The 11,511-nt window shown below is 40.3% G+C and overlaps 1 non-coding gene across 1 annotated transcript; it reads left to right on the top strand.

Moving 5' to 3' along the window:
* Positions 1-244: 244 nt before the first annotated feature.
* On the top strand, positions 245-319 carry Trnas-uga. Its single transcript has one exon. It is a non-coding gene; the product is annotated as a tRNA-Ser (tRNA).
* The last annotated feature ends 11,192 nt before the right edge of the window (positions 320-11,511 follow it).

Below are 11,511 nucleotides of genomic sequence, written 5' to 3'. Positions count from 1 at the left end.
TAGTCGGGTAGCGGAGTACTTGTTGCGTGCACGTGAAAATTTTTTATGCTAAGCAATAGTTTGAGGTGCTCTGATCAACACTTGCCAGTCCATATGCAGCAAGGGAAGCCAGATGGCGTTCAGAGTAAAGACACTTCGGCACTCATAATTTTTTCAGCAAACTGTCAAAGAGGTTCTGTAAAGTTCGGAAGGTAGGAGACGAGGCACTGGCAGAAGTAAAGCTGTGTGGACGGGGCGTGAGTCGTGCTTGGGTAGCTCAGTTGGTAGAGCACTTGCCCGTGAAAGGCAAAGGTCCCGAGTTCGAGTCTCGGTCCGGCACACAGTTTTAATCTGCCAGGAAGTTTCAACTGTCAAAGTATTCGTAATAAAGTTCCCGAATTTACTGTCCTCCAGGAAATTTCTAGCGCTCAAATTGTTCTTGTGGCCGAGAACTGGCTGAAACACGAAGTGGAAAGCTCTGAGATATTTTCGAATCGTGGAACATACACGGGAAAGAGAGATTAGAGGCCTTAGGAAGGGGAATATTCATTGCAGTTGAGAAAAATATTGTCTCTATTGACGTCGAAATTGAGTGACAGTGGCGTTATCTGGTCACGTATAACAGCTGTAGGTGGAACTAAGTTAATTTTTGAATGCTTTTACCGGCCATCCGATTCCGCTGCGACGGTTCTAGAGTCATTGATGGGTAGTCTACGGTCGGTGGTGCGGAAATGTTCAGATCATGCAGTTCTAGTTGGAGGTGACTTTAACCGACCGAGTACAGACAGGGAGTCCATGGACTCATTGCGGGGGATACGGACAGACAATAATGCGAAATATTTTTGAACACGTTTTCTGAAAACTGTCTTGAGTAGCTAGCTCGGCAGCCCACACGCAATGGAAAATCTTTGATCTTGCAGCTACAGACAGGCCGGACCTTATCATCATTTCAGTATACGAACGGGGATAGCACAGGATATAATTTGATCAGTAGAATTGGAAACTGCACTTGTCGCTATCGCCGTATCAGATAGTCAAATAGGCCATCAATACACTGACCACGATAAACATTTAGTATATATATGATGCTTCGTTTGTCTTGATAGGTTTCACTACACGTATCGCAATAGCTCTGATCAAAAGCAGAGAGGTATCATCTCGCGACGAAGCATCTTGGCGACAAACAAGAATGATTCACGAAAGCTATCATGCAAACATTCTCTCACAACCACGTAAAAATGAATTGAAAAATGTTAGTGCACTTGAACAGTAACGTCACAGGCACATGGTACTGCATTAGATTATATTAGATTCAGTGTACTTGCCATAGACCCAGAAATGCGATGTTTCTCGTGGGTGTGGAACATGCGAGGAAGTTTGATATAAAAAACATAGAACATCTGAATGCGAGTAACTCACTTCCCTCATCATTTGTCGGAAGGTTTTCAAAATATGTTAATACATTACAGTAAACTGGAACTGCTAGTAATTACAGAATTAATATGCTGTCTGAATAAAACAGAGTGATACACTTTTAATAAATTTATGATACACAAAATACCTAATGTTGACTGTTGTCACCAAGTGCTGCCAAAACTGAAATCTAACAGATGCTTTTAGTTAGCTGAAAGAACGTTTCAATAAATCAACATTCTGTGAGATGGGACAACAGAGCTTCCAGATTTTTTTTTATGAAGAGGTTACAGTTTCGTGAAGGTGCTCTGTATATACTTACTATTATAAAAGGCTTCTTTTGAAATACTACTCCTTTTGCACAAGTTTCCAAGTGTTGCTCTGACCAAAATTTATTAATGTCAGTATTTTCGAAATTAAAACAGTTTCTGACAAATGTGGGAACTTCTCATACTTCGATATTTTCTTTGCAGAAGTAACAGCCTACCTTGAATCCTATAACATTTAATGTATGTATACCATTTTGCTCACATGATGTTCGGAGAGGCAGATTATATCAACAGGGCGATTCAGAAGCACATCCCACGCCGTCCTTGGTTTCTCAAATTGATGCTCACATCAAAATAATTTGTTATCATTGTAAGATAAAGAGCATGCCAATTGAACACCAATAAAACGAGACATTTGTTAAAATTATTATCCTCTCCAAACTATAAATCCTGCCTCATTGCAGAGGACTTTTTCATATACTATGTTGCGGTGCAGATGAAATATCGCGACACCAAAATATTTTGGAGGAGCAGTGGCCCACTTATTATCCAGAAGGCACTTGCGTGAAGACTCAGCCTAACTGCAAACCACCCCATACGTTACATCAAGTGTGACAAGACTCCGTCTTCGTCACGGGGTTGTGTCAGTCGGCGGTGCACACTTCGCCACTAGACAACAAAAGCAATTAGCCACGTTTTACTGTACACGTAGGCAAATTCATCGGGCTACTAGCAGCGAAATTCAGCGAAGAGACAGCGAAGACTTCGGCAGAAAGTCCAGCAGAACGTATGTATCACGTCATACTGCCTCACCTCTGCCATCACCTGAAGACGCCGAGGGGCTTAAACTGTCTCTCTCTGTAACAGGAGGAGGTCATCTGGGACTTCAGATATTTGAACACAAGTCAAGTAGGTAATACAGACGATTACCGTTCTAGATTTAAACGTGATCAGTCCTACTTCATTATACATATTGACATGTACCTTGCAAGATAGACTATGGATCTCTGTTAAGTGGTTCCATTCGGTGCAGCTCATTACAGGAGTGCCAAAAATTTCTGAACAGAATGTACTTACGCGGTCTACCAGTACCGCCAACGGTCTGCCATAGTGGGAACAATGGTTCCCGTGAGATCACCGAAGTTAAGCACTATCGGTCTGGGCTAGCACTTGGATGGGTGACCATCCGGTCTGCCGAGCGCTGTTGGCAAGCGAGGTGCACTCAACCCTTGTGAGGCAAACTGAGGAGCTACTTGACTAAGAAGTAGCGGCTCCGGTCTCGGAAACTGACACACGACCGGGAGAGCGGTGTGCTGACCACATGCTACTCCATATCCGCATCCAGTGATGGCTATGAACTGAGGATGACACGGCGGTCGGTCGGTACGCTAGGGCCTTCATGCCCTGTTTGGGAGGAGTCCAGATTTAGTTTTAGTCTACAAGTAACACAATTAATGGTGAGGGAAGTGCAATAACTTTCCGCTCATTAGTTTATCAGCAACTGACTGCAACATGCGAAACAACTGTACAATACATTATCAATGACAGACAGCAGCAATATCTCACATTTAACAAACCAGTCACTTTCCCACAAACACTACACAAGTCGCTTACAAATTAAACACTTCTCAGTTACTGTATATAGGAACGTATTTTACATAAAAGCCCACTTAATTACTGTAAATAAATACTTACTTAATAAACTGAAAGAACACTATATAACACGAGCAACGTGAAGTTATTTTGTCTCCTCGCATAAGCAAGTGGACAGGAAATGCTGTACTCTACCTGGAAAGTGAAAAGTGAACAACACTCGCGATGGGATAAGCTGCCTGACCCAGAAGAGCACTACAGCTGCCGTGCGGAATGGCTGAGACTCAAATTCCCTCTAGCAATGCAGAGGAGTGTCCACAGATTTACGCACATACTGTCCACATGCGTTTCTTGCGGTAGTATTGTTGGTTCAAAAAATGGTTCAAATGGCTCTGAGCACTATGGGACTCAACTGCTGAGGTCATTAGTCCCCTAGAACTTAGAACTAGTTAAACCTAACTAACCTAAGGACATCACAAATATCCATACCCGAGGCAGGATTCGAACCTGCGACCGTAGCAATCAGTATTGTTGGTAATTCATATCTCTGTTCCAAGTAGTGTTAACATGCTTTCGGGAAAATAAACTTCCCCGGTGATGTCTGCACAGCGGGTCGCCGGTGATTCATAGACGAGTTGCTAAATGGTCGACATAACTTTATGAAACACCATGTGGTTGCTTTTTGTGACGGAGTGTGGTGCAGAGATCGGCGAACTGCCTGCTCCCTCTGCCTTTTACAAACCTTTGAAGGACTGGACTGCACGACCACAATTCGGCCACCTACCTTCCCTGATGCTTCTTCGACACCCCTGCCCTTTCACCCTCTTAAACCTCCGCAACATAATTTCTCCCATAGTATGCTTCTGCTGCACTTAGATGTGGTATAAACATTTAATATTTGTTCTTGACCCATTTCATTTAACAATAAACGTTAATTTTATATAATTCAATCACTATTCTTAATAATCCGCGATTTTTTTCGTCCCCTACAGTGCAGAAACTGTTTGTCATTGAGAAAAAAACCAATATGATCTCTTTTGTAACAATTTCGATATAGTTTAATTTCGAACCGAGAAACATTTTCTGCTAGATACCGCGGTTTTCGAAATGATCAACAAAAACCTTAAAAAGTACGTTTTCACATTCCCTCCTACCCCCTCCCATCATCATGCTCACGCCCACCAGTCAGGATGTTTAGTATGTTGTTCATGACACTGTACACTACCACTGTACAAAAATTTGCGACTACACGAATTTTTTCCCATAGTCGATATTTTTCTGGCCTTTGTTGACTTGTATCCTAAGCAAGGATGTCGGGCCAGTAAGAATCCTGTACTAGCTTCAGCTTGTCAGCACACTGGCTCGTAGCAACATGTGTAAATGTCATCGACGACCGCCGCTGCTACATCGATACGCAGATGCCATATGAAACATTGTTTAGTTCCTCTCGGTTATTAACTTCGTACGTTTTAGCAACTTGGTGCTAAATAGAATAACAACATGCCACACGTAACGTAATCGAACAGTTGTTCCAGTATCGTAAGTCCGTCATTTAGCACTAGCAGAATGGACCAGCCAAAACTCACGTCCGTAACGTAACATCGAACAACTAGCCTGGGGTGGTAACCAGTGGCCTAACACAGGTACACGACTTAATTGCAACTCTGGACATACCTTGTGAAGCTGCGAACTTGATGTTCAGCTGCAAGTACTCGACATATCAACCTACCTTCCCCTATCTGTGCTGCAGTTGTTCTTACGCTGCGCTCCCATATTTGACTTTGACTGACTTTTGCTAATTACACCCGTACTCTGGAAATGGGCTTTATACCATTAAGGAGAGAAGAAACTGATCTGGTAAACTCAAATATATTACTGAGGACCTTTAACCTCCAATTATGTTGATTTCTACACTTCCCAACATTTATGGAAACTTCAAAATTGAACTCATTAGAATTCAATTAGCGTGTGAGGCTGAAACTAATGACGACTGACAAGAAAATTACGCCCTACCGAATTAGCCACTTGCTCGTCACATTAGAACCACTATGGTGCTACAGCCACGTGGTACCTAGATACGAACCGCTAGGAGAGTTTCTGAACTGACGCTAGTTAATCACAGGATTTCTTCAAGACACAAAATACCGTAACCCCACAGTCACGACCAGACAGCCGTCGCCGGTAATCTGTTGCAGCACTGAGACAGTACACAACTCAATAATGAACACCGTCCACCTTGCCGACTTTTTCTGAGCGGTGACGCAAAAGTCTCAATAAGCATTATTCAACTAACCTTTCCCCCACAAGATTGCACGTGTTCGGGCTTAACATCAAATGAATAAATACAAAGCTTACGATTCAGCTTAGGTGGGCTGCCATATCACGTAGGTTGAAACTCTGCCATGGCCTGAAACATTCTGTCCCACAGAAAGTACTGTCTGTCATACTTAACGACTTTTCGGACGTCGCTGACGTCAGGTAAGCCACTTTACCAGTAATTCCTCTAGTCTGCTTTTGTCGTACAGTATTAACTTATTGTGTTAGCCGGTTTTCGGCTTACAAGGCCATCTTCAGATATTTACTGACAACTATCGTTAAAGAAGTTACAATGTTGTAAACGACATTGGAAAAGAAGTTACACATCTAGGCTGAAGCACAAACCCAAAGTAAATGCTGTCTTCGACAGCGTGGTGGTAATGCAAAGTAAAAAGTAAAAAGTAAAAGGTTGAATAATAAAGATGGAGTAAACAGGAAAAAACTTTAACACAGAAATGGAAAAACATGCCTACATAATGCTTCATATTAATAAAAAAACAATAAAATAAATTAAAATTAGTTCTTGGCAAGGCTGTTTCAGGAGGTATAAAACATGGAGAGTGATGCCCAACAAACCAATGAAAGGAAAGAATTATCAGTTGTAACTACAGAATATATAAAGAACTTAAGCAATATCAGTAAGATAAACAGAAATGAATAAATGCAGGAGAATGTGGGAATGTGAGGGAACATACAGTAAATACTATCTTCGAGAGTGTACTGCATTGGTACTGCATTTTAAAAAGTAAAAACTTGAACAATGTACACATACAAAGGGAGCAAATAGGAGAAACATTAACACAATACTGAAAAACTGTGCCTTTATAATAGTTTGCATTAAATAAATGAACCAGGTAAAATAAAAACAGTACTTGGCGGGACCATTTCTAGAGATGTTAAACAAGGAAAGTTATACAGGTACCAATTAAAAGAAAACAACAATTGTAACTTCAGGCTAAATGAATTACATAGGCAACTTCAATTTTAAAAAAAACAGTGAATGTAGGAAAATGGGGAATATGAAGTAACAGGAAATGAAAAAGTGAGAGGATTATGTGAAGTCTAGGAGAGGGAAAGTGTTAGGTTGTGACCGGTCATTTAAGAATAGATCTGGACTGTGAGCTTGATGTTTGTTAACATCCATGGCTTCCATCACAATGAAATTTTGGTCTTCGTCTGCCAAGCGAACGACATGGAACTCAGGCTGCTACTTGAAGTCTCCACTCGGTACGTTCTCAGCAAATGTGGAGTCAGAATTCTGCAACCTCCAGCTGCACTCATTTTCAGCCCGCCTAGGTGCTATGTCTCTGTCTGACCAATGTAAAACTTGTCACAGTCAGAACAAGTACTCTCGTATACCCCACTGTTGGCTAATAACTGGGTCTTATTTTTGCTACTGAAAATACATTGGGCTGTAGTGTTCTTAACATACTAGGAAATCCTAAACCTACAGGAGTTCAGTGTTTTTGCTACAGTCTGTGATACCTCTCCTAAATGTGGTAATGCACACCACTTCTTGCAGACAAAGGGGCAGCAGATCTTGCATAGGAAACAAAAGCTGAAAATTATACCCCTCCTCTATGCACCATGGCCCATGCGCCATGCACTAGTGCCTTTCATTAATTATAATGTTGTTCTACCAAGGACGGACAGAAGAATTAGTTAAAATAATTTCTCTATTAAAATTCCAGTAAAAAATCTTCTGGAACACTAAGTGAAATAATTCTCCCTTCGTTATTGCTCTCATAAAACGTGTCTACCAGATGGATTCCTCACTAGTTTATTCCTTGGATTCTTCCACCTCGTTTTTGCCAAGGGGAATCTGTCATCATAAACTTCTAGTTTGTGCCTTTCGTATTATTACGCTGGCCTTCCAAACCCCCGCCGAGGCGCTCTAAATACCGCCATGATGATGTGGCGTGCTTCTGCCTCCCCTCACAACAATGGACACCGCCATTCCCGACGTGTTACTACGAATTCTGATTTCAGCATTTGATTGAAACTGATATATCTCGTGATTCTTTAATGTGATCTGTTTGTGGTTTTCCCCAAACGCCCTTTAAAAAACGGCCGCATCCATTAACATTCTGTTCCAGTCTCTGTCTCCTATTGCTCAGTTCTTATGCTTTCCTAAACAAATACATGGGCTGTGGGAGAGGTTACTCCCTGTATATTTCACTGCCACATCTCACGTCAACTGACCCCAGGCTGTGCCCACCAGATTATGGTGTGCATCTGTAATGAATAAAAAAAGAGCTTTCCTGAAGTCTGTGTAAATTGCTGCAGCAGCCTTCAACTGTGATATATCCTGTAGTCCGTGGCAACCCATAGATTGCACAGCGCCTGGAAGGGAGAGCAGAATACCATCCTGATGACTGCTAGAATGGTTCCTCACCCTTCAATATGGGTCATATCACAACCTACCTTTACAGTTAACAGAATGTGACAAATACACTATCACCCAAGGAAAATTATGCTCAACTAAATTTTAAAGTTATTGATTAATTTTCTCTTAGAACACCTTTCAATTCCATAAATAAGTTAGCTGCTACCTGTATTTACTATCCCATTCGTCTGCGTGAAAGAGAAATTTAAAATTTTTTATTATCATTAAATGCAGTTCTGTACATATAAATAGACTGCATACTACAAATTTGTGTCCTTTGGTGTAATGGTACAATCAGACTTACTTTTAGTTTAGATTAATTGCCTCATGTAATTATTCATTTATCTTTATATAATTTGAATTTATGTAATATATCAGAGTTTGCACTTTTAATGAAGCCAGAAAATGTCCAGTGTGTATGATCACGTCTTGTAATTACTCATAGTGAAACAGGCTTTGCTTGAAACCAATAAAAAATACAAACTATTTTTCTCTTTACATCTTTGTGTCATGCACATACATGCACACATACACTTACATACTTACAAAGTAACAAAGACACGTTACACATGCGACCTGCACTTGGAATACGTAAAATAATAGTGACAACGTAAAGCTATGTGAGTCGTAAAGTACTTTTAAATGACTATACAGAAAACCACTTGGGGATTCTAAGCAAAATTAGCTAATTTTAATGTTGGCCAGTAATTGCGTGTTTAAAACAACAACTGAAGAAATAGGAAATAAAACTCTATCGTTTTCCAGTCTGGATTAGTTGAATAATAATTAACTCATTAATGCAGTCACATGTAACCGATATTTGGTTCACAACAGAGAAATGGAACAACCAATTGGGAGAACGAAACTCGACTTGAGCGTCCTACATTTTGATGTTTGAATATATTTGAGTAAGTCCTGCGACAAATTAGCAGCTTTACACTGACTTGATTGTTGACAGCCGATCTAGCGTAGAGCAGTCACAGTCCCGTGTCATGACCTTCTGATCCTAGTTTTCTGTCGGCATAAATTAGTGTCCTCCGCTACATTAGTCGTAATTGTCCGAACTCACTTTGACGTTTCATAAGATTCATCACCTAGCCGGACACATTAAAAGTCCCCGCAACTAGCGACATTCGTCGTTTTGAATTACTGCGAGGACATTCAAACAATTTAAGAAAAAACTGGTTTTCCTGTTGTGTGCCTGTTCAAACCTAAATATAGCTCAGTCTATTTCTTCACATTTTAATTGCACATTCCGTTTCCTCTCGCAAACACAGGCTTTATACTGTTCCTCGTTCCGTAGAGGAATGTACGACAATTTCCTCTGGTAGTCTTACAACAGCTGTATGATAATAAATCTTCGTATGCCCCTAAAGAATGTTTCTTAAAATGAAACATTTAACGTATTTCTGAACATTTCCTGCTGTGAACAGTCATCCCGCTTTACCCAGTCGTGAATTCCCGGTTAGTAACTGCTGATTATTGGATTTCTTGCCGCTTCGTCTGCAATTAAACACTTCTCTTCCTCTACTAACGGCGCTGCTAGACAGTTAATTACAATTTAGATTCACATCATCTCCTCCCGTGAATTATTCGAACGCCACGTCTCGCCATTACTACCATTCCCTGTAGTTAATTTCCTTCTGTCTGTCTCATTCATAGCTTTACTTAAACTCTTGAGACAAGAAATAAGGATCGCAATTAAACAAGTCGTGATGCGAACGATACACTATAATAAATCTTAGAGTAAAAACTGCTAAAACTGCAATTAAATCATTATGAAGAGTTGATGATATCCTACAAACACATATACACAAGCTAAATACACTCGTTCACAGTAACTGATGATTCAATCCATTCATAGTATTGTAAGTGTGAATTCCAAGCCGCACCGATGCTTCTACGACCACTACTTTTATCATTAGTCCAACACTAACATATTCCCATGCAAACACCGACATGTCAACCATTTTGGTACGACACGTTAAATACTTTCATAATTTCGTAGGATTAGCGTAAATTTGGTAAGTGATTACGTCATTACATTAAATGAATTTTAAATGAGAACACTGGATAATAACTCCAAAAGAAGTGTATTTCTGCTAGTGAGTACTCGAAATTTGTCATGACAACGAGTGAATGGATATTTATGTTCCAGACCTGGTAATTTTTAATTTTACCATCCACCATGTTTACAGTACGAGTGTTGCACCAAAAACAGAAAAATTACGTTTCAGTCTCATTCATTCTGAACTAACACCAATGGCTAACACTAACTGAATCAGGAACAGCAAATTCTTGTCTCCCTGCTCGTTCATTCATTGAGAGACCGCAAGGGCGTATTTGGTCTTATGGTGTCTAGTGTGTGTTTCATGACGATGAGAGAACGGGAGGGGGAGAAACATGGTAACCGAACATAGAATTCTGCTCTCGAATAGCACAAAAAGGGCCGCCGAGCTTATAATTAATGGTCCAAACAACGGGCGGATAACCTCCAACAGCGTCTAAAGTTGCGCTCTACCAAAATCTATGGTTCAGCAGTTTTGGTATGGTACATGAATGACGTGATAAACGTTAGGGTTACCGGTAGTATTGGTGGTAGTAGTAGGCAAGAAACATAATTAAATGTGTGGGACAGGAAATGAGAAACGACGACTTCTCTTTGTTTTCTGTTTTATTGTTTACTTTGCACACACCAAGAAGCGCATAAAAGACACATAAAGTACACTTTATAAGTAATAAAAATTAGTTGCTCGCGTACGTTCTGCGTCTTTATGTAAGAAAAGCTGAAACGTCCCCTTTGAACAATTATACATGACTGTGCTTAAACTGACACACAATATTTTGTTAGCGCAACGCAATCTGACTTTCAAAAGTCCCTACAAAAGAATGGCCCTGACTAACATTAAACTATACCTTTCACAAATCACTTACCTCACAAAAATCTTCGCTGCTCAAGCTACTGCAATACAGCGAGCGCCACTACTGCCAGCTAAATGAAAGATTCAAACTATGGAAGGCACTAACTACTGATAGGGATAGTTAGCAAATGAAAGATATTAATATAGAACAAACAATGTATTTACCTTGATATCATCATATATAAATATAGCAGTTCATGACAAATTTCAAAACTCCGCCATCTCTCTCCCCACATCCACCACTGCTGGTGGCTCACCTCCAACTGCGCAACGCTACGCGCTGTTCACAGCCAGCTGCCTAACACTACAATGGCGAGTATTACAACAATGCAAAGCAGCCACAGACTGCACACAGCACAGCCAGTGATTTTCATACAGAGGTGGCGTTACCAATAAAAAAACCTAAATAGTCTACTTACATAGCCCCCATGCTCCCCACAAAAAATTTTACAAAATTTTTTTTTGGGCAGTGGCCAATAATGATTTGATAAAATTTTTCATAATTACAATAACAAAGATATCAAATGCACACACTTATTGATACAATGTTGGTCAAAAGCTAAAATTTTCTCACAGTCTATAAAGACAGTCCTGATTCATCACAGTAAAATTACAGTGTTTTATTTTTTTTTTT

The sequence above is a fragment of the Schistocerca piceifrons genome, chromosome 3 (assembly GCF_021461385.2).
Source record: "Schistocerca piceifrons isolate TAMUIC-IGC-003096 chromosome 3, iqSchPice1.1, whole genome shotgun sequence".
Classification (NCBI taxonomy): domain Eukaryota; kingdom Metazoa; phylum Arthropoda; class Insecta; order Orthoptera; family Acrididae; genus Schistocerca; species Schistocerca piceifrons.
The sequence above is the reverse complement of the archived record's forward strand: the minus strand, read 5'-3'. Positions and strand labels throughout refer to the sequence as shown.